Source organism: Periplaneta americana, chromosome 2 (assembly GCF_040183065.1).
Source record: "Periplaneta americana isolate PAMFEO1 chromosome 2, P.americana_PAMFEO1_priV1, whole genome shotgun sequence".
Lineage (NCBI taxonomy): Eukaryota > Metazoa > Arthropoda > Insecta > Blattodea > Blattidae > Periplaneta > Periplaneta americana.
This window is the reverse complement of record NC_091118.1, coordinates 59,963,828-59,987,701: the sequence shown is the minus strand read 5'-3', so window position 1 is coordinate 59,987,701 and position 23,874 is coordinate 59,963,828. Positions and strand designations below refer to the sequence as shown.

General features: G+C 35.5%; 1 protein-coding gene across 1 annotated transcript in view; it reads right to left on the bottom strand.

Moving 5' to 3' along the window:
• LOC138694124 (uncharacterized) overlaps positions 1-23,522 on the bottom strand; it is a 563,234-nt gene extending 539,712 nt beyond the window's left edge. Inside the window, exon 1 of the mRNA XM_069817739.1 lies at positions 23,367-23,522. The gene's annotated coding sequence lies outside the window, so the exon portion shown is untranslated. The remainder of the gene's footprint in view (positions 1-23,366) is intronic.
• Positions 23,523-23,874: the final 352 nt, after the last annotated feature.

The following is a 23,874-nucleotide window of genomic DNA, read 5'->3' as shown; positions in this document are numbered from 1 at the left end:
TACGATTTTGTATTTTTTTTTGCAGTCTTTTAAAATATGCGGCATCTCTCCCTGCTTTGCCTTAATTGAAATGTTTAACTAATTACTAAAGTTTACAATATTAGACGTTTGGCAACGTTGCTGGATGTGGAGGAGGGAGTTTACAAGTACACGGTACAGCTCAAGCGAGTTCAGACATACCGATACAAAACGGATGCTTTGTTCTAATGCAGGGGCGGACCATGACAATACTGTTTACATAAAACGAACAGCAAATAAAAATTTAATGTCATTAATAGAATATTACGGTAAATTTCCATTTTATTTAATAATATTGCTCCATTTTTTATTGCACATATAAAAAATAAACACTAATGATTTACTGCACAAAATGACACGAACTTTTTTTAATGCAACGTTTCTATCCCTTCCGCTTCCATAAAGTAGTACCATTTTAAACTAATTTCTGGTTGTGTAATTTTCGAAACTGGGTAAGATACTCCTAGTTTCTAATAATCGTTGGGAAACTGCTACAAACGTTCGCCGATTAGGTAACCTTCTTTACGGAAAACATTGACAGTACATCTTGCCTCACTTGAATTACGACGACTTTCTCCATAAATTAATAACATATTCCTAAATTGTGAATGACATTGTAAATTGTTTATCGAATACCTGTACTGAACTATCATCCGCTCGGCAGTAGAGCTACGGACAGGGAGAATTCAACTGAAATACACAGTACGTACGTCTGTGCAGAGTACTGCCTGCTGAACACGTTGCCACGTCTCTCAAGCCAGAATACTAACAAATTTAAGCATGCATTATTATTTAATTTCACGAAAACTTAATAGAACACGAAAATATTTATTTAGACTAATATTAACTCTTTGCTAGATACACCTACTGATGTAATTGTTTTAATAATTTTACTAACGATATAGGCAGTATAACGCAAATAAAATAAGAGAAGAAATATTCTTTTCTGGGAAAACTATCACATTTTGACCCTATGTTGTATGGACATTTTTTGATCCTGTAGACCGTCTCCGACGACTGTGAAAAGGACGGCACTTAAACCCCTTACACTATGTATAATCGAGCTCAAAATTTTATTTCTTCACTCCACTCTAATACACACATAAGCCATATGAATACTCTGCCACCTGTTTTATGAGTGTCTGGTTCTATACATAGCATTTCTGAACATGTTCGAGACCAGAGAGGATTATCTCTATAGATAATGATGATGACTGGACTACTACTAATGCTTTCAAGCAAAGGTATTCGATATCATTACTCAATCAGATGACATTACATCTGCAGAAGACTTCTCGGTATTACTGGATGGTCGAGTTTAAATAAAGAGCTACAAACACACACGTAATTGAGATGGAATAATAATTACACGTCAGTTGTGAATAACAGTAATATGATGTGGGCAACTGTAATATAATACGACAGACGACCGGGCTTGCCATCTGTTAATTAGCTTAATTAAAGGTTAGTGGTTAAACCTGATCCCTTCATCGAGGACACTGCAGTAATCCGGTCTGATTTATATTTGAATTAGCAATGCAATTTGAAGTGAAGGCTTCAGTTGAATCTGATTTCCAATCTGAACGACTTACAGTAAAATAATCACCATAAAATCTTCATCTTTTTTGTCTTCTTTTTTTAAATCATTTTCCCACTTGCTATGCAATAATTGTACGTATTGATTTTCATTCCTTTTTCACATGTTCCTATTCTTTAATCGTCTTTTCCTTCTCCTCGACTTGTCGTACTAACTTACCTTATCGCATTTTTTTCCTTCCTTTGTTTTCCAGCCTCTAATGCTTCTTCTATTCGCCCACTTTCAATATTTCATTTTAATGCTGTTTCCTCCATATCTTTTCGCGTGAATTATCTTGTTTGACTTATTACTCTGTTCCTCTTTTAATCCTACTCATTTCTTTTCTTATTTCAACTCCTTTATCTTTTCATGTTTCATTCAGTTTCACCTTTTCTTATTTGTACTTAGTTCCTCCTGTTCCTATTTTTATCTAGTTTCCTCTTTCCCTATTTTCACCTTTCCTTATTTTCACATAGTTGTTCCTTTCCTTACCTCCACCTAGTTTCTCCTTTACTTATTTCAATCTAGTTTCGCCTTCCCTTATTTTCACCTAGTTTCTCCTTATCCAGCTTCTCTTTTCCTCATTTTAATTTAGTTTCTGCTTTTCTTATTTTCACCTAGTTTCTCCTTTCCTTAGTTTCACCTAATTTCTCCTTTCCTTAGTTTCACCTAATTTCTCCTTTCCTCAGTTTCACCTAGTGTTTTCTCCCCTTATTTTCACCTAGATTCTCCTTCTCTTATTTTCACCTAGTTTCTCCTATTCTTACTTTCAGCTAGCTTCTCCTACCCTTATTTCTACCCAGTTTCTCCTTTGCTTATCTTCACTCAGTTTCTCCTTTGCTTATCTTCACTCAGTTTTTCCTTTCCTTATCTTCACTCAGTTTCTCCTTTCCTTATCTTCACTCAGTTTCTCCTTTCCTTATCTTCACTCAAGTTTCTCCTTTCCTTATCTTCACTCAGTTTCTCCTTTCCTTATCTTCACTCAGTTTCTCCTTTCCTTATCTTCACTCAGTTTCTCCTTTCCTTATCTTCACTCAGTTTCTCCTTTGCTTATCTTCACTCAGTTTCTCCTTTGCTTATCTTCACTCAGTTTCTCCTTTGCCTATCTTCACTCAGTTTCTCCTTTGCCTATCTTCACTCAGTTTCTCCTTTGCCTATCTTCACTCAGTTTCTCCTTTGCCTATCTTCACTCAGTTTCTCCTTTCCTTATCTTCACTCAAGTTTCTCCTTTGCTTATCTTCAGTCAGTTTCTCCTTTGCTTATCTTCAGTCAGTTTCTCCTTTGCTTATCTTCAGTCAGTTTCTCCTTTGCTTATCTTCACTCAGTTTCTCCTTTGCTTATCTTCAGTCAGTTTCTCCTTTGCTTATCTTCACTCAGTTTCTCCTTTGCTTATCTTCACTCAGTTTCTCCTTTGCTTATCTTCACTCAGTTTCTCCTTTGCTTATCTTCACTCAGTTTCTCTTTTGCTTATCTTCACTCAGTTTCTCCTTTCCTTATCTTCACTCAGTTTCTCCTTTCCTTATCTTCACTCAGTTTCTCCTTTCCTTATCTTCACTCAGTTTCTCCTTTGCCTATCTTCACTCAGTTTCTCCTTTGCCTATCTTCACTCAGTTTCTCCTTTGCCTATCTTCACTCAGTTTCTCCTTTGCCTATCTTCACTCAGTTTCTCCTTTGCCTATCTTCACTCAGTTTCTCCTTTCCTTATCTTCACTCAAGTTTCTCCTTTGCTTATCTTCACTCAAGTTTCTCCTTTGCTTATCTTCAGTCAGTTTCTCCTTTGCTTATCTTCACTCAGTTTCTCCTTTGCTTATCTTCACTCAGTTTCTCTTTTGCTTATCTTCACTCAGTTTCTCTTTTGCTTATCTTCACTCAGTTTCTCTTTTGCTTATCTTCACTCAGTTTCTCCTTTCCTTATCTTCACTCAGTTTCTCCTTTCCTTATCGTCACTCAGTTTCTCCTTTCCTTATCTACACTCAGTTTCTCCTTTCCTTATCTTCAATCAGTTTCTCCTTTCCTCAGTTTGACCTAGTTTCTCCTTTCCTTAGTTTCACGTAGTTTCTCCTATCACTATTTTCACATAGCTTTTCCTATCCTTATTTTCACCCAGTTTCTCCTTTGGTTATTTTAACTCAGTTTTTTCTTTCCTTTTTGTTACTCAGTTTCTTCCTTTGCTATTTTGACCCAGCTTCTCCTTTTCCTTACATTCACTCTGTTTTTCTTTCCTTTATTTTTAAGCGCTCTTTCTTTCGTTATTTTCTTCTTTTACTTATTTTCGCTCAGTTTCTTCTTTTTCTCCTTTTCACTCAGACTTTTTTTTTCCCTTATTTTGACCAAATGAGGCCTACTTCTTTTCTTCAATTTCACTCAGTTTCTTCATTTCCTTATTTTAACTCGATTCCTTTTTTACTTATTTTCACTCTGATTCATTTTACAATTATTTTGATTCGGTTTCTTCTTTTATTTGTTTCCACTCGGTTTCTTCTTTTCCTTATTTTCACTCTGTTCGCTCTCTTACTTATTTTCACTCGGTTTCTTCTTTTAGTTATACTTATTTTGACTCTATTTCTTTTTTTCCTTATTTTCACTCGATTCCTCTTTTTACTTATTTTCACTCGGTCGCTTTTTTACTTATTTTCACTTGGTTGCTTTTTTACTCATTTTCACTCGGTTGCTTTTTACTTATTTTCACTCGGTTCTTCTTATAGGCGTACTTATTTTAATTTGGTTTCTTCTTTTCCTTATTTTCATTAATTTTCTTCATTTCTTTACTTTTACTCAGCTCCTTTATTATTTTCACTCAGTTACTTCTTTTTTCCTTATTTTCACCCTTATTTCCCTATATTTTGCGTTCTGCTTTCCATCTTTTCGTTCGCTCTACGTATAATTTTTCTTTATTACATTTCGCTGTTTCATCTTATTTCATATCCTCTTTATTTTTCACCTTCACTCATTATGTATTTGAGGAATTGCATCTTTTTGGTCCTTACGTCTCGTCTTCTGGTGATTGTAAACCTACACTACAACTTTATAAGTAACAACTACGAAATAATATGACTGATATAATAAACATTTGATCGTATAATATGGTAACTGGAAAAGATACTATTCAAACTACGGCAGGATTCCTTCCACGTTGGATAAATGGGCGTTGGACACGTATCTCTCATGTTATAGCGTTCTTTATGAAGCTCCTATTACTTACGCAAATAAAGAAATTTCAGTGCTGACTAAGAAGCGTGGGCATTTCAAACCTACAATGTTTTTAATATTTAAATTTAAAATTCAATTGAATACCTGTTTTAATTCTGAGGCGTGGAAAGTAAAATGGGAAGACAACGGGTATTACAGCTGGCCGTGTGCATGCCTCAGATGCGGAGATGTGCGTGCTCACACCTTTATGTGCAGAGATAGAGCCCCCATTTGTGCATTATGGACTCTGTGTTCTCTGTACAGGGAGTTTAAGTGTGTCGTGTAGGTGGCGTTGCTTCACACTTCAGGGTTGTACGAGTTTACAACACCTGAACAAGACTTCTATACACTGCTCCGTCGATTCAGTAGAATGCGTTTGAGTCTAAAGAAAGCAGAAAACGGTACAATGTGGTTTGTTGTGACGAGAATCCAAGCCCCCGCATACCGATAAGGCATCATGTTACAAACTCTTCCAGGTCTGAGTATTTCTGACAAAGTAAATATTATTCAACGTCTTCAAACGGCACAAATGTTAAGGGTATAGTGGAGAGAGTAAAGTAATATTTATTTATTTTTGTTTTTTATTTCTTTATTTAATACTTTATTTCTTCATTTATTTCCTTATTGATTTATATAATATATGGTAAACACACACAAGAATATACAGTGGTACACACAAGAATATACAGTACAGTAAGCTAACTGAATTAACAATCCTTAAATGCTCATTCCCGTATCATCGATTTTTTACTGTCCATGATCTTCCTCGAGTTTCTTGCTCTACTTCAGTGGTATTCAATCGTTTTTGTTAGCGTACCCCCAAAAATATATTTGTACCCTCAAACTGCATTGCAATTGTATAAGAATTAAGCAAAGGTTATGATTGATGTTGTACTAATAATAATAATAATAATAATAATAATAATAATAATAATTATAATGATAATGATAATGATAATTACTATTTAATACATATTGGCTATTTCATAATAGCCGTGTAGTATTTAATGAGGTGGGCGAGACCTCATACAAAATGAATATGTGATGTAATAATAATAATAATAATAATAATAATAATAATATAATATAATAATATAATATAATAATAATATTATTATATTATTGTTATTATTATTGTTATTGTTATTATTATTATTATTATTATTATTATTATTATTATTATTATTATTGTTGTTATTATTCGGTAGTTATTGATCCAATAAAAAAAAAGTGTGTTGTTGGCGAAGAAGTTCATATTTATTCATTTTACATATTGCTAATATGTTGGTTGTCATGTAGAGTGATTTAAAAACATTTAATTCACTGCTGTAAGTTACAAAACTTTTAAGCACTGCTGTGAATAATGTCATTATTTAGGTTGCTAAGGACGGTGTTGCTGTTGGCGATATTTCTTTCGCGTACTGTTCACATAATGTTCGGCGAAGTAAATCACGTATAAAATCGTCTATCTTACCGAATTCTGTTTTAATTTGTTTATTTTCTCTTTAGTTGGTGAACCGTAATTCTTAATTTCTATGCCCATATATCCAACTCCGCCGGTTGCGTCCGATGTTAAGTGATTAAGATTTATACTTATTAAACTGCCTGAACTTTCGATTACTTTATGGATAGAATTTCTAACGTTAGACATAATTTTAACACTTTGTTTTCTTAGCTACGCTCCTCTGCAAATAAGATATTCTGTTTTCTTCGACGGTGTTATTTGTTGTTCTTGTCGTGATGGTCCTGGATCTTCAGATGTATCAGGAGGCCTGGCTGCGGATCACCTACTCCAACACTCATTAATCATGGCCGGAATAAATTAGACATATTGAAGCGCACAACGGTATAAAACAACACGTCGACAAAGACACTGAGAATGGGTGAAACCCAACAGGTAGAGGCAATGACTGCTAGATTTGGCAATGCTGGGATCTATTGTATTTCTGCCACGCGGCTAGGGGTTGAGTAGAGGATGGGGGTTTATGAGGGATTACCAATTCCAAGAAGAGAGGCCGTCATGTTTCCGAGCAAAGTATATTTAAGTAATTGTATTCATGACTGATGTAGTCTTAGCAGAATACGGGAACAACAAGAATATTGTGACAGTCGGGAGTCGATCGCGCCCCACAGAGGTCGGGGGTGCACGAGGAAAACGAGCGACGCAGCCACCTCCTTCGCTGCGGCCGCTCAGGTCTGGAGGGGACAGACGTAAGAGGGGGGCACGATGTGGAGGCGCGGACGCGACGAAGGGTGAGGAGGGAGTAAAGAGCTGGTGACTGAGGGGGAGAAATCCAGAGAACTCTGGATAGGCGCTATCTTCTAGGCACCGGTCGATTGTTCGCGAGATCGTACTCTCCAGAAACTATGGTTTAGTTATAAATACAACACGCGAGTGAACTTGAGCAGTGTTGTTGTAATCGTTGGACAGCAAGCCAGCCAGTCTTGTGTAGCAGTGAAGCCAGCTCGACTTGAGTTGTGTCCGTAACTGTGGAGCCGGAAGTTCTGAGTTTGAGTGCAGTGGACCTCAGTTGGGGGACCTGAGTTCGAAATTCAGCGGATTGTCTCTGAAGGTCTGGGGTTCGAGATGCTGTGAACTCGAGTGACTGAGCTAGAAGAACTAGCCAAGGCAAACGAGCTGTGAACGGAGAGCTGACAGTTCTGATTTGTAAATAGTGCTTTGTGAACATTAGTTAAGATTAACAGTTCATTGTTGTTCTCAATAATCCAAGTAAATTGTCATTGTCGTCGGTGGAGTGCAATAACGAATACTGTGTTACTGTGTGGAGTGGAAATCCCATTGTTGACGGGAGTAGAATTGAATTGTAGAAAGTGATTATTATTGTCGTAACAATAAAGTTACATTCTTGATTGTAATAAAAGTTACATTGTTGCGTTGGAATAAATTTAAAATACGTTTTATTTAAACTTTAAGGGCCATATTCATAGACATTCCTAGCGCGGGCTTCCGGTGGATGATCAGCGAACTAACGTTTCTCTTATTCATAAACAAGTGTTAGTGATATATGATATGATATGATATGATATGATATGATATGATATGATATGATATGATATGATATGAAATGAAATGAATCCTGTGCAAGTAATATGTCGATAGCCGGGGCTAGTTTAGCACGCTCGTAGCGCGGGCTAGCGAAATGTCTATGCATAGCACCCTTAGTGTTACGATCTCACTTTAACCAATTGAATTTAGAAGAGAAATTGTACATTTAAGTATTTCCAAATGTTGTATTTGTTTACATATTACCATTAGACATGTCATGCATTTAAGTCGAATTTGTTGGTTAAGTTTAGGCCTAAGTGTTGTAATTATTGTGGTACGAAACGGACGAGAAGTTATGGCACCAGCGCGAGGGACGCATTTTAGTTCGTTTGCTTGGACTCTCCCTCACACTCATCTGGAGGGGTGTTCGGTTAGTTTGTTACTAGCATTCCGAGTGTTCAGATCGTTCTGCTACTACCGCTATTGCTAATACTGAAAACATTGTCCTTCTGAGCGCCCTAATTATGGCATTGTCTAAGGTGTGAAATCATAGAGTAGTTCATAGCCAAGGACATGAAATAGCATGCAATGTATGAAAATTCATATCAGACGAGGCTGTAAATGGAATACCAATTCCATTGAAAAGCGTGTGTGCAAGAGTAGTGGCTGCCACTGGTATTTCAAAGCGAACCTTGGCAAGAATCAGAAAAGAAGGGAAAAATATTGAGGCAGGAACAGCAGATTCTTTCTCCAGTTTGGAAAAATCTATGAGGTTCATCGTGTTTCAATTTACAACTTTGTTTCTAAGTTCAAATTGATCCGTTGTGAATTTTTTAATATGGCACAATAACCGCGAGCAATATTTTCAACAGTACAGAGTTATTGTTCATATTCTAGTTTTGTATTCAGTTGCTTCATTTATTTGTTATTTTCATTTTGAAACGAAGTGTACACTGTTGACAGTATAACAGGACTAGAACGTGTTTTCCATACTCTTGCTAATTAAAATGGAAACGAAACTTAAAATATTGCGTCCAGTCTGAATGTGCAAAACGAAACATTGTTTTGTGTTATTCATACTGATAGTCACGTTTACGTTGTAGTTTATATTTTATCCTTCAGGGCAATATAAACAAAAAGCCCTTTCATGAAATTGTTTGCTTTCCAACGTATGCATTGCTTCAGGCGTTGTTTCATATTCATGTTTAGTTTGCATTTCGTTCGGAATTTTAATAAGGATGTGAATTACGACAGCTCTTATCTGCTATTTTAGTAAAATCGTAACTCTCATACATACTGAGAACAACTATACCAATAAAATTATCTTCCTTGTTTATTTTGATCATTCTTTCCTCTCTTTTCTTAAACTATGTTTCATATGGTTTCATTCATTCCTTCCATCCTACATTGTTCGTTTGTTCTTTTCTTGCTTCCTTCAGTCCTTTTTTCTTCTTCTTATTTTACATATTCTTTCTCTTCTCCTTTCACTCCCTCAGCCTTTCATACAGTTCAAAATCTTAATTTTTTTCTTTAATATATTTTCCTCTTGGTGTTTCCTTACTTTCCCTATTCATTCCTCCTTTAGCCCTCCCTCTTAAATTCTCTTTTTCCTTCGTTTTTTTCCCTATTATTTCCTTTCCTTCCCAATTCCGTTCTGAATTCTTTCACTCATCTTTTAGTTTCTCCTTTCTCTTATTCTTCATTTCTACTTTTGGCCTTTATTTTTCTTCCTTTGTCCTTCACTGTACGTTTTTGTTTTTGTTTCATCCATGTCTTCTTTGCACCCTCACTTATTCATCTTCTTCCCATGCATCTAGATTTCTTCCTTTTCTTTTATTAAATTTTTGTACATTCCTGTCTTTCCTATCTTTCTTTATTCTTATTTATCTTCCTTTCTTATTTACGTCCTTCCCTTTTTTATCTTTCATTCGTAATTTAATCTTTCTTTTTATCTCCGTTTTTTCACATCTTTTTTATCTTTGTTGGCTTATTTCTTTCGATTTTTATTCTTTACTCATTTCATTTATCTTTATTCGTTTATTTAGTTTTGTCTTTATTAATTCATTTCTTTGTTCCTATCTTTGTTCTATAATTTTCTTTGATCATTTATTTCTCCTTTATAACTTTGTTTCTTTATTTCTCTTCTTATCTTTGATCCTTTATTTCTTTTTCTAGCCTTGTTCGTTAACTTAATTCTGTTTTCATTCCTACAGTTCTTTATTTCTATCTTGTTTCTATTTCTGTTCATTTATGTTAGTTTCATTCGTTGTTTCGGCATTTTTTCCTATCTTCCTCAATTTTTTTTTTTGTTTCTGTCTTCGTTCCCAAATTTCTTTGCTTCTATCTTCTTTCTTTCATTTCTTTGTTTTCATCATTAAGTTTTTATCTTCGTTCCTTCATTTTTTTTCGTCTGTCTTCTTCATTATTTCATTCTTGTATTTCTTCTATCATTTCTCTATTCCTCCCTTCGTTTTTTTATTTGTTCATCTGTCTTTATTTCTTTATTTGTTCCTGAGTTAGTTTCTCCATGTCTTTATTCCTCTCTTTGTTTTTTCACTTCTTTCTTCCTGTCTTTGTTTCTTCATTTATTTGTTCCAGCGTTTCTTTCTTCATCTCTTTGTTAATATCTTTGTTCCTTCATTTCCTTGTTTCATTTCTGTGTTGTCTTTGTTTCTGTCTCTTCATTTCTGTCTTTGTGTCTTGGTTTCTCTCTTTGTGTCTTTCTCTTTGTTTCTGTCTTTGTCTCTTCGTTTCGGTATTTATTTTTGTCTCTCGTTTCTGTATTTGTTTTTATCTGTTCGTTTCTGTATTTGCTTTTGTCTCGTCGTATGTGTATTTGTCTTGGTCTCTTCGTTTCTTTGTGTCTTTGCCTCTTGGTTTGTGTCTGTGTCATTGGCTCTTCGTTTCTGTCTTTGTGTCTTTGTCTCTTCGTTTCTATCTTTGTGTCTTTGGCTCTTCGTTTCTGTCTTTGTGTTTCTGTCTTTGTGCCTTTGGCTCTTCGTTTCTGTCTTTATGTCTTTGGCTCTTCGTTTCTGTCTTTATGTCTTTGGCTCTTCGTTTCTGTCTTTATGTCTTTGGCTCTTCGTTTCTGTCTTTATGTCTTTGGCTCTTCGTTTCTGTCTTTGGCTCTTCGTTTCTGTCTTTGGCTCTTCGTTTCTGTCTTTGGCTCTTCGTTTCTGTCTTTGGCTCTTCGTTTCTGTCTTTGGCTCTTCGTTTCTGTCTTTGGCTCTTCGTTTCTGTCTTTGGCTCTTCGTTTCTGTCTTTGGCTCTTCGTTTCTGTCTTTGGCTCTTCGTTTCTGTCTTTGGCTCTTCGTTTCTGTTTTTGTGTCTTTGGCTCTTCGTTTCTGTCTTTGTGTCTTTGGCTCTTCGTTTCTGTCTTTGTGTCTTTGGCTCTTCGTTTCTGTCTTTGTGTCTTTGGCTCTTCGTTTCTGTCTTTGTGTCTTTGGCTCTTCGTTTCTGTCTTTGTGTCTTTGGCTCTTCGTTTCTGTCTTTGTGTCTTTGGCTCTTCGTTTCTGTCTTTGTGTCATTGTCTTTTCTTTCTGCCTTCGTTGCTTTATATTTATGTGATACTTTTTTCCGCTTCTTTTTCCTTTCTCGTTTCTTTTGTATATTTTTACTTCCTTCCTGTCTTAGGATCTTCACTCGTGAAGGTTTGCTCTTCTGAAAAGTCCTACCTTGCACAATGACATGGATCATTTCGTTACTACCACAGTTTTGAGTTAGGTGTTGTTCAGGCATGACATCATGCTAACATAGGATATCGCATTGGCAACTGAGAAACTTCCATGTTCTAATTTGAATTCGAACACCATGCTTGTGACTTAGATGTAATGTCAATGCTGAACGTTAACCATTGCGTATAATAGGTGCTACAGAATAGAACGTCTCACTTTATATTATTTAGCTCGTTTGCATGGCTCCGGTTCCCGTTCTTGCATTTCTGCTTCTTAGACGGAGTTGATCTCTTTAGATCTCTTGTGGGGGGGGGGAAGGCACAATGTAGTTTCTCGTAGAAAATTCATTTGTGATGTGGATGAATCATGGAACAAGTCGTAATTATGATAGGAGAATTGAAAATGCTTCTAGAAATTCGTTCCAATACAGTTTTCCCCAGCATAAATTTTACTTGGACTCGTCCGAATTTGAACTCAAGATACGAATGGGATATTCGTAAATGCTACCATCGTCCTGGACAATGCCTGTTTTCACAGAAAATCTTTGAACTATGGTTGTTTTATGAAAACCACTGAAAATTTCCACTCCTATAACATAGGACTATGATGTGTTTTCTCCCCTAACTAATTCAGTAGATGCTGCTACAGTACGCTTACCACATGCTTAATAGCTCAAATTTGCATTTTTTGGACTATGGTCCTTTTTTAAAAACCCTTCAGTTTTTTGTGTTTGTCTTTCTGCTGTGCATATTAGAGAATAACAATGGACTCAATATGAGGAAAGTGAAGATATTGTCTGATTAACAGTTACTTAGTTAGACTCCTGGGAATTCGAAATGGATAGCAAGATGCCTAAGTCTACGGAATCTGTTTCATATCCTTTTTTCTAAATAGTCCTCTAATAGCAAATTTCAATTAATGTACAGAAAGACTAGTGATTAGAATCCACAGAAGTTTTCTAATTGTGACTGCCAAGATGACTTAGTGTTAGAGCGATAATCTTATAAGCCAGGGGATCAGGATTCAAATGCCGTACTACCCTGAATTTATATTATAATTTGTGTTGGGTTAACCCGTGGTCTACGCAACAGAGGGGCATTCTCCAGCTATTGCGATTCTCCTATTACATTCCAACAATTCTCCATTACCAGTATAATACGAATCCACCACTTGTGGTGCACTCTGGATGGTCTCTGACGAACTAAGTGCTCTACACTTCTCGGTACTAACGAAATCTATGATACCTTTCGTACAGTCGGTGTGAATATCAAGTTTAGTGCCCTGCCAATGGACAGAAGAATTTTTAAAATTGTTTCACTGCATTTCTTAGTCAGAAATTAGTTAGGATTGTTTCTTATGAATGACATAAATTAAGAGTTAACTTTATATTTCAGGTAATGCTGTAGTGACGGTACAATGAAGATGGTCGGGGATTCAACATGGTGAAGGTAAAGAAATATGTTTTATGTTTTTATATTCTCATTAGTTGAAGTACCAAATAAAAAGTATTGTTGATATCGAGTCAGTCTTGGTTAGTTCCGGAATATGAATAATTTGTGTTGCGGAATTGGCCTTTTTCCAGTCTCCTCCTTACTGCGCAGTTATGAAAACGGAACTTTGATGAACATTATAATTAAGGCTCGGAAGTTGATGACTTAAAATCGCAGAAAAATGACCTATAAAATGACCTTAAATATCTGAAAATATGATTTTAAAATTTACGAAAAGACCAAGATTTGAACAATAACAATAATAATAATAATAATAATAATAATAATAATAATAATAATAATAGCTTTTTTGAGAGTAGCCTGGATGACAACATTTTTCAAACGAATAATAATAGGCATTTTCCATATTTATTCTGCGTTTAATTTCTTCCCGAGAGTCGTTTATATTTTCTTACTGTTGCTCCAAGATATTTGAAATTTTCTACCTCTTCAAAGGATAAATGTCCCCGCGCCGTGGCGTCGTGGTCTAAGGCATCCTGCCTAGGTCTTCTCGCGTTACGGAATGCGCACTGGTTCGAGTCCTCATGGGGGAAGAAATTTTCTCATGAAATTTCGACCAGTGTATGGAACCGGTGCCCACCCAGCAGCGTGATGTACTTGGGGAGCTACGATAGGTAGAGAAATCCGATTGCAAAAGTCAGCTATAACGGCTGGGGTGATCATCATGCTAACCACACGATACCTCCATTCTGGTTGGATGATCGTCCATCTCTGTTTCGGCATATGGGGTGAGACCAGCAGCCGGCTGGTCAGTCTGGGCCCTTCACGGGCTGTAGTGCCACGAATATTATATTGTTATTCAAAGGATAAATCTCCAATTTTTATATTTCCATTTCGTGTTATGTTCTGGTCACGAAACATGATTATATACTTCGTCTTTTCGGGATTTACCTCCAAACCTATCTCTACTTGCTTCAAGTGAATTTCCCGTGTTTTTCCTAATAAAAAAATTGTTTCTCCGTAAATATTCATAAAATATTGAGGATTGCACAGTATTTTTTTGAAGAAAAAGTGATTTTACTGTAGACATTGTCACGCTAACGATTCAGTTTCTTTAAACTATTCTAGTTTAATATTAATTGAACAATTTTTGAACAATTCTGAACTAATTACTCTGCGAAAAGAAATTGTATTATTTCTGCACTATCTAAGTTATAAGAGTGGGGCATATTGGTGTATTCAGTAGACATTCTTATCTCGTAATATTAGTATCGCGTAAAAGTAACGAAACATAATATTCTGATAACGCTGATAAGTAATTAATTGCTTTTTGTATATATCCAGTGCCTTAATAACAACGTGCTATTACGAAACGAGATGTGTAGAGACTCTAAACTGCAATTTATAAATCGAGAAGTATATGTTCAATAAATGAATTTGACAAGATTTTGAAATTACATTATGTTTATACGAACGTTATGTTTAACATTCATTTCGTCAATGTAAAACATATTCTAAATATCGTTCTAGCTATAGGGTATCAATATTCTGAGTGTGACGGATCTCTCTCAGTTCATACATCGTTTTGACGGACACCTGAAATGTTTTACATAATTTAGAACGGTAAACATGTTCTAGTAGTTAAGTATTTGTATAATGTAATAAGTAAGCTAAGAAGTTGGTACCAAAACTATTAACTTGTGTGAGCATGGACTATACAGGGTGATTCACGAGGATTTACCGTCACTTACGGAGCTTATTTCCGAAGACATTTTGAGCAAAAAAATGTCATATAAACATTTGACCTCATCTCAATAGTTTCAGAGCTACACTAATTTGTAGTTGTTAGTAAAACATATTTTTTCTTTGGTTCTAAGGGTAAAAGTTTATTGCAAATAGAGAATGAACTATTCAGAAGTGTCATTTCTTTAATTGGATAGTATTCTGAAGCTAAAAATGTGTTGACAGTTGTTTTGAACAGATTTTGTTTTTCAATTTCTAACTAAAAACGACATCTTTCTTACGCACTTATAACAAAAATTGTTACAAGTCATATGCGATTCTTGACAGTTTAATTATGCATCTTAATGTACAGTCTTGAAGAATTTACAAGAGTGGCATTATTTGTAACAGTCGTTGTGATAAATGCGTAAGAAAATGTAATTTCAGAACTGAACAAAGACTTAACACTGAGTTGGAGACATTCAGTTCTAAAAATCAATCAGTTTAAAGGTCCACACGCTCCTTCTTACTTGCAACTTTTTGCTTGTGCAAGTAAAACGTCTAGTAAGGTGTTGCGTCTGGACCGGCATAGCTCTTTCAGCTAAGGCGCTTGCCTACCGATCCGAGGATGCGCTCTGGCGCGGGTTCGATCTTCGCTTGGGCTGATTACATGCTTGGGTTTTTTCCGAGGTTTTTCCAAACCGTAAGGCGAATGTCTGGTAATTATGGCGAATCCTCGGGCTAATCTAACTAAAATACAACTCTCTATCACCAATCCCATCGATGTCAAATAACCTACTAGTTGATAGAGCATTGTTAAATAAAGAAATCGCTGTTAAAGTTGTACCCTGAAAATTAGAATGTATAGAATTTAAAAAGTTAAAAATATCAGATGGCATGCAAGATATGCAATCGAAAAGACCTTCAGACGATCGTATTTCTAGTGAAATCTCTGTCTCCAGGGAAACACAACAACATTTTCATAAGATGAGGAAAATCAGGAAGGTGTTAAAGTTAAAGTATATTAATTACATTACTTGAAATTACATATTTATTCCCTTTCAAACACTAGCGTTCTTCGGAACCGCTGATACACAAGATCCGAAACTACTGACAATAAATAATGTAAGACTCTCGCAATAATAAAACAGTTTCGATATGGTACCCTAAGCTAAAGACAGTAACAATACTAAGAACCGTAAGAAAATAAATACGGGTTTGAAGTTAACTGAAAAAAATAAATAAATAAAATTCCCTCAAGAAAGCTTCCTATGCAGTACTGCTTAATCAGAAATCGTAAGAGTTTTCAGGCTTTACGGTGACTATGATTGGAATTAGGATTTTGGGCGACCTCTGCTCTTATCCTGATGATGGAACCTATATGTGGTTCCGAAACGTTGGAAATGTCAAGTTCCAGGACACGGTGGATTACCCAAACGCCTAATTTTAATTAGAAATCATAATAGGAACTAGTGTCGTGCATTTCTTGCTCTAATTCGGTTCAAGTTTGTCGAGCGTGACGAGAACCCAAGTCTGCTTTGAAGAAGCGGATCTGTCGCAGCTCGCTCGGTCTTGCGCCCCCCCCCCCCCGTATGATCTGTGCCCTTGAAGTTCGCTGGCCTCTCCTACACTCCTCTCCCAACCCTTCATACTTTTAGCTGAGTAAGGATTTTAGAACAAATCTTGTGAAGTTTTATTTAGTTGTAAAGAGAGATAATTTTTATTACATAATATGATTAAATTTCAAAATAATATATACGTACATATAGGTACATCACATTATGTTTTTAAAATACTTGACAGTTATTACTATACTAATAACAGAAATAGCTATAATTACATTCTTCATATAGCCTAATATTCAAATAAATCACAGTTGCTCGGTAACAATATTTGTGTGACCATACGGATGATGAAAGTATTACAGGCATTATGTTCGATTCAAGTTAGTCCAGTATGACGAAGTTCGACATTCGTCGATGTCCGCTCTGCAGAAGGAGCCTTTCGTGTTTGTTACACTTTGCTATAAAAATATTAGCTGTCCTCAACTCCCACCCCTTCATGTTTTAGCATAGACCTTGCGATTAGTTTTCATATAAAATAAGACGAAGTTTGTAATGTCTTGGTGCCTCTCTCATGTTCGAACATTGCAGGACACTACATATTTTAAAGTGCTTAAGGATTTGAGCATATATCTTGCGATTAGTTTTTTCATATGGAACAAGACGAAGTTTGCAATGTCTTGATTTCCTCCCTCATGTTTGAACATTGCACGTACTAGTCGGTATTTTGAACATGTACTTTTTAAAATATATTTTGTTTGGTTATACGTATATTTGTATTAATGTTTAATCATATTAATAGGAAGAAAAATTACCTATACTAATTACTGTGCGTAACTTCGCAAGATATGTGCCTGATATCCTTATGCAGGTAAAGTGCGGTCCACAATAAACCGGGAACGGGAACGAGAACGAGAACGAAAAAATTGTTAATGTACAGTCTTATAAAGTGTCTGTTTGACAACTTTTTTTCTAAGTCCCAGAAAGGAGGCAGTGCGCATGATCAGACATAGAACGAAACAAAACTAATTTCATTACCTCAACTAGTCCTCTAGGGTGCTAGCCCGCGCTACGAGCGTGCTAAACAGGATTCATATCATATCATATAGCTGACACTGGTTTATGAATACGAAAAACGTTAGTTCGCTGATCATCCACCGAAAGCCCGCGCTAAGAATGTCTATGAATACGGCCCCTAGTGAACCAGGTCTCCTCTGATCATGCGCACTGCCTCTTTTCTGGAACTTTAATATATCTGTGCGACAAAACTTTTTTCTAAGACTGTACAGTAGTGGCGAAAAAAACCGGACTGACCCTTGTAGCTGGTTTCAGAGCCTTGTTCACTCCAGAGCACGATAGACTGGTAACTAAGACTTTTCTGGTTCGAAGGATTTTTTTTTTTCCAAATTTAAATTTATTCCCAATGCTTTTCGATTGCAGCGATATTTTACTACTTAACTTATTATTCCCAGAACATGAAATTTACCAGCTTATTTTCTAATGGCTTTCGAAATGGGCTACGTCAGCAGTCGAAACTGCAACAATTTCAATAGATTATCCGCTATCTTGTGAATGCGGGCGTGGCATGCGCAGTGGCTCATTTCGGAGACTTCGATTATTCCGTCGGTCCGGTTTTTTTGCCACTACTGTAGCCTACATATATTTAAATGTGAGCATTCAGAATTAACGAGAAACGTGACGGAGCCCGAGAACGGGAACGTAAAAGTTGGCGAAGTTTTATCTTTACCGTTCTCGTTTCCGATCAGTCTACTAAATTCTTTCTGTTATAAAGTTATTTGATCATCGTATATTTTGCAGCAAGGAGGCCGTGACATAATATCTTCTGCATGCATAGATTCTAACTAACCCAGAAATTCAGTAGATTCAATTTTAATGTATTATACTACGTGTATATGTAATCAGATTACCATGCGAATTGAATCCTTAAATAATATTATGTAAAATAAATTTTGAAGTCTGTGAACCTCTGCTAATATTTGCTGGCTTCTTCATGAAAGAAGGCTATTGGTCAATTACACACAAATAACACCAGAATGCGTAATACATATCGGTTTCAGTTCTCGCTTTATTGTGAATAAAAAATCTTCACGTTCACGTCCTCCGCTTCACGTTCTCGCTCTGGTTCTCGTTCCCGGTTTATTGTGGACCAGCCTTAAAATATAAAGGCGCAGAGAGAGAATAGGAACTAAAGCGAATGGCACCGAACATATGTAAGGAAAGGGAAATATTGAACAAACACAAAGGGAGCTTCGGTTCTCCAGAGACTCTGCAAACATTAAAGGAACATAAGGCCTCTTACCGGTTTTCGATGGACTCTGTTATTTCAGTTTACACGCTTCATTTCCGTGTACTGTTGGGATGTCTATGGAGTAGGGCGAAATTTTTAGTATCTCATGTTCGAACATTGCACGATTCAAATCAGAAGTTCAGCTGATTGAGCAATTACAGAGGTTACAGTCATCGTAATTTTTCTGCCATATAATTGCACTAGGGAACACCATTTTTACACCCGAGAAACTAATGACTATTTTTTTTTGTCAATTTTTATATGAAGAAACCGAATGTGTTGTTTAAGTTAGCCTATTAATCTGAGTTTTTATTATATTTGATTCCCGACTATAATAAAATTAATATCATGTACAGTAAATACCAAGACTTTGTTTTGTAGAATGAATACTAAAAAAATCTTTACAAGCAATTAAAACATAATTCTTACACTTATTAGGCCCGGTTTCTTCAACCTTTGTTAAAATGCACCTAACATAGCGTTAATTAACTGTAAGTTAAAAGTATAAATTATTGTTAAAAATATTGCGTTTCTTCAACTTTACATTTTACATTTTAACATCCTGTTTGTTAACAGGACCAGAGATTATAGAGTTTAACCATAACCTATAACCAAGTATAGGCTCACTTCTGTTTTCTGAACTCTGACAACTGCGATTCTCGCTTGTTTCCGTTGGATTCAGAGAGGATAGAAGTCTTTCTATTCTCTCAGGTTTGATATCTGCTTCTTTCCGTCGTCTGTATCACAGTAGCGTGGAGCGGCGTTTTGGTTGGTACTGCTGTTGTGAAATGGAAAACACTGGAACAAAAAGATATCGTGGGACGAATTTCTCTTTGTTGGAGAAAAGCCTTCTGCTGGAAATAATTTCGTGGTATTATTGAGAATAAACAAACGGATCTACGTTGAAAGCGAAAAGTGAGGTTTGGCAGAAAATAGCCTATACCTTTGCATGAACTTCTGATCTGTCAAATCACAGAAATCATCCGCTTTGTTTATGTATTCATGGATATCATTTTCTAATAATCAATATATAAAAGTTCAGCATCTAACGCACTAGCCATGTTGAATACTTCTATGCTAACACAGAGTTACTCATGATTTAACTGCATGAAATTTGGCAGTTAAATTAACATGAGTTTTAACAGCCTGTTAGTACTAGCATAGTTGAAGAAATGCTTCAACTGTTAAGTTTACAATTAAAATGGAGTAACACACTGTTGAAGAAACCGGGCCTTAATGTTTGTGTTTGGTGGGTTCCCTACAACGAGCTAGAAGAAAGAATTATTCTAGCTCGTTGGTTTTCTAATCCTATTCTGTGTCTCACGTACAAGCCAGGTAGAACTTTATCACTGGATGTCCCTTGCCTGGGATGCGACCACCAGCGCGGAAGAACTAAATTGTTTTGTATTGCAAATAATTATCTTAAAATATAAATACATTAATAAACTTGTTAATGCTTTTTAAAAATTGTTCTGAGTGAAACTTTCGTTCAGAGACTTGGTTTGATGAATTAGTCTTGTGCTGTTGTTCCTTGAAGAAAGATATGTTGTCTAGTCAACTGGCCGAAGACCGGTTTGAATCTTACAAGTGACACTAATAAGTCATCACTCGTGAGGTAACTAAGCCAGGAGATAATAGGGTAGGGTGGCCAGTTTATTTCCTCTTCCGTTGGATACATCGCTGACTAGTAGCATACTCGTATACACTAATCAGATTTCAGATACATACAAACAATTGAAGGGTTCAGAGCCATAGTGGGCCAAGCGCCATTTATTAAAAACGGAGAAAATTAAGTGAATACCATAATTCAATGAAACATATAGCGAGTACTATAAAGTATGCATATTAAAACTAAATGATATGTCAATCGTCATTAAACTACGATATTTACTTAACTTTAACCTTTGCTTTCTCCGTTTTTAATAAATGGCGCTTGGCCCACTATGGCTCTGAACCCTTAAATTGTTCTTCCTCCAACACATATCGTCAAGTGTGATATACTGCCTGATATTAGATAGATGAGGAAAGATAGTAGTGCCTTATTGTTACTCGGTGCGGTGATTTTATTTCTGTGCTCTTACTTTCACTGCCTTGGTTGCGAAATTGATGATCAAGATAAAAACTGGGCTCCAAAACATTACAACATTGAACATTTGCGAAACTACAAAATAATTCATTTCTGGTCAGTGCAATGTGAACAATAACACACTTGAGAATTTAAAAAATGCTCTCATGCCCCTCTGCACATAAAATTGGCATTAATGAAATATTTTGTCAAAGAATTGAATAGGAAAGGCACTTGGTATTGTTACCTGCAAGAATTATCTCCCAGTTCAACATACTCAAAGTTAAAAGAGGGTATTTTCTTTGGCCGATAGACAAATAAGCTTTTGAAAGACGAACTTTTTGAAAGTAAGTTAACAAATGTGGAACTGGCGTGTTTTTAAGGCAGTGGTGGAAGGATTTCTTGTCAATAGGAAGGATGAACAATATGAATCTTTAGTGGACATTAATACTGTTGAATACAATGTTATAAAGAAATGGACTGTAAGATGTCACTGCATTTCTTCCATTTGCTCTTGGATATTTTCCTGAAAATTTGGGCGCTGTTAGTGATGAACAGGGGGGAGTTTTTCGTCAGGACATAGCTAAAATGGAAAAACGGTATCAAGATCGTTGGGATTCCGCAATGTTGGGGAATTATTGCTGGTTTCTGAAGAGAGAAAGTAATTCTGATTATAGAAGAAAGTTGCCTAGTAGCAAGCATTTTTAGGACATGTGCAGGCATGAGTTATATTATTTTCGTAATTTATAGCATAAAAGAGTAAAATTAGATTTTATGCGCAAGTAGAAAGTTTAGCGCCCGAAGTGAAACCGAGGATGGTAATTTCCTCAAGCGTATAAAATCTGTTTACTCTCGAGTGCTACACAATATTTCATCCATTTCTGGTATCTAAATTTAATTATTGGTATCTAAATTCAATTTTAATTTTATTGTATGCATTTTCTTTGTTAGGTTTTCTTTGTGAAGAAGTTATAAATGAATGAATATATGAATTTTACTGCTGCTAATGAGTTGGTTGTCATGGAAAACTTTTTTTCTCGCTGTTATAATATACTCGTTTTAACATCTTTGGTCATATCGCGAGTTAATCTTTGGTTGAAATCCGAAGGCCTGTGTACTATTGTTGAGACTGGTTGTATTGTTGTGAACTAGACGGCGACTGTATGTATTACTGATTTGTTATAAATATGATTTCGATGATGAATGAGGTCGGTTATATACAGGGATGTTGTGGCTCGAATTTACTGGCATTTGCCTTACGGTAGAGGAAAAACCCTGAAAAACCTCAACCAGGAAATTCAAACCGACCGGGAATCGAACCCGGGCCCTCTGCGTAAGAGACCATCATGCTGACTCCCACACCACAGAGGTGGTAAAAAACGTTTTTAATTCACACCAGTGAATTAAAAACTTTTAATTCAGTGCTATGAATAAAGCCATTGTTTAGGTTATTAGTAACGGTGAAATAAAAGCCAGTTCAGATACTAGCTATTGATAAAATATATAATACAATTATATTATATTTTAAGTGTTTTATATACATTCATTTTAATTCTATTTTGACTTGCATATACTTTTCATTCTTCTTAGAAATTCCAAAATTTAAATTGACATTTAAGTTGACAATTGGACGGAGTTTCGCAATAATAGACCAACCGGAAATTTGAAAAAAAAAAAAAAAATATATATATATATATATATATATATATATATATATATATATATTTGCACAGATCTGTTGACAGCAGGCTAATTTAACTCTGAAAAAATCAAGAATGCGATATCTGAAATTTGCTGCTATTTATAAGCAAAATTTGTTTATTGCATAAAATTTATTTATTTATTTTGCTTTGAAATATCAATTCAATTGCTGGTCTCTTATTAAAAATCGGTTAGCCTTTTTTGGTATTATTTGTGCTATTTTTGTAATAGTGATGAATAAAATGGTTTATAAAAAAACAGATTTCTTTTAATGGCTAATATCTCGAAACAGGTTTTTGGCACTTGGTCTCTTATTGCGTAACTCCGTCCAATTAAAAATTCCATTATTAGGTTTCTATTTTATTTTTCTTCGATACTCTACGAATTAAGCCCGACAGGAAAAAATCCAAAGACATTTTCGTAGTCAGCGCAAAAATTTCCATATGAATCAGCTATTTTCACTCTTGAGGTGTGGGGAACTTTTTTTGTACTTTAGTATTAATCATTAGGCCTATAGTTCTTTTTATTCTCTGTTATGCCGCTTCCTCTGGCGGGAATTCTATAGGAAGCGTGTGAAGATTTTAAACGAACAAAAGAAACTGCTTTGTAATTTGTGGAATAATAGTAATAATAATAATAATAATAATAATAATAATAATAATAAAACATATTATTCAGTTCCATTTATTTAGCAGGCGTCCTCACATTAATCGATACAGATTTTCCAACCATTATTATTATTATTATTATTATTATTATTATTATTATTATTTCCACCAGGTTGACTGCAATAGACATAAGGTGGTTTGTTGTTACACTTTAGGTCATTGTAGAGATAGTTAAGGGTAGCAAAATGAATATATGACTTTAAATTTTTCATAAATTTACGATTGTTTTCACCCGTAATTTTATTGTATCAAATTCACAACCGAAGAATCCCTGAATAAACGTCAAGATTGGTACAGAGCGAATTTTCAAATATAACCGTTCACACACAGAAACTAATGAATTGCACACATAGATGGAACAAAATCAAGTTTGTAATTGTAGAATTTTAAATTAAATGAGATAGATAAAATATTTATGAACTCACCGTTCTTATGACATGGAGAGTTCACGGGCGAAGACGCTAATGTTGTTTATGACAAAGGGGAACACGGTGGAAACCGATCAGCTGACGATGACAGCCGACAAGTCTTGGTAAAAACAACAATCGTTGTCTAGTGCCAGCGATGATCATTGCCACCCGTTTATATACAATACGGAAAAGGCAACCTGCGATCGATAGCGGGCGGTAATAGCGGAGCCATCTATCGGGTGTAGTGAGAACTTTTGAACGCCACGTGACATTCAGGCCTTATTTTGAATTTAATGTTCGGTAAAATAATATTACAGTGGAATTTCATTAAGAATTTAAATTGGGGGGGGTGTAGTTTTAAAGGATGTCAGTCCCGTACAATCCTGTTTATTTATAATGTAGACTGATTTATTTACTTAGCTTTCAGTATTAATTTAACATGTTTGTACAATATTTATGTAGAGTAGGTAGCTGGATGGTTTAGATCAGTTCGTCACGTAGAATATTCGGAATCTACTTCCGG